Source organism: Neophocaena asiaeorientalis, unplaced genomic scaffold (assembly GCF_003031525.2).
Source record: "Neophocaena asiaeorientalis asiaeorientalis breed wild unplaced genomic scaffold, Neophocaena_asiaeorientalis_V1.1 scaffold24, whole genome shotgun sequence".
Classification (NCBI taxonomy): Eukaryota; Metazoa; Chordata; class Mammalia; order Artiodactyla; family Phocoenidae; genus Neophocaena; species Neophocaena asiaeorientalis.
The window spans coordinates 4,701,979-4,702,269 of record NW_020185317.1 but is presented as its reverse complement, the minus strand read 5'-3'; positions in this window follow the sequence as shown (position 1 = coordinate 4,702,269).

The following is a 291-nucleotide window of genomic DNA, read 5'->3' as shown; positions in this document are numbered from 1 at the left end:
AAAAATCTTGTAAATAAAAGCACACTTTGCCACTCAGTACACTCTTTTCCCTTTCGGTCAAATTAATATTTTCCGATATTCCTGGGTACCCAAACTTTTTTTTGTCTAAGGGAGAAGGAACAATTGAGAACACTCCCACTCTCTGCTGACATCTGCCCACAGGTTGGGTTCCAGTTGTCATTCCCCGCGGCCCCCTTCCTCACCCCCTCCGCCCCGGCCCGCTCCCCCTGGCTTGCCTCTCCAGTTATTGTATTTGTCGTTTGATGTTAATAAATCCGAGAGTGAGAAACG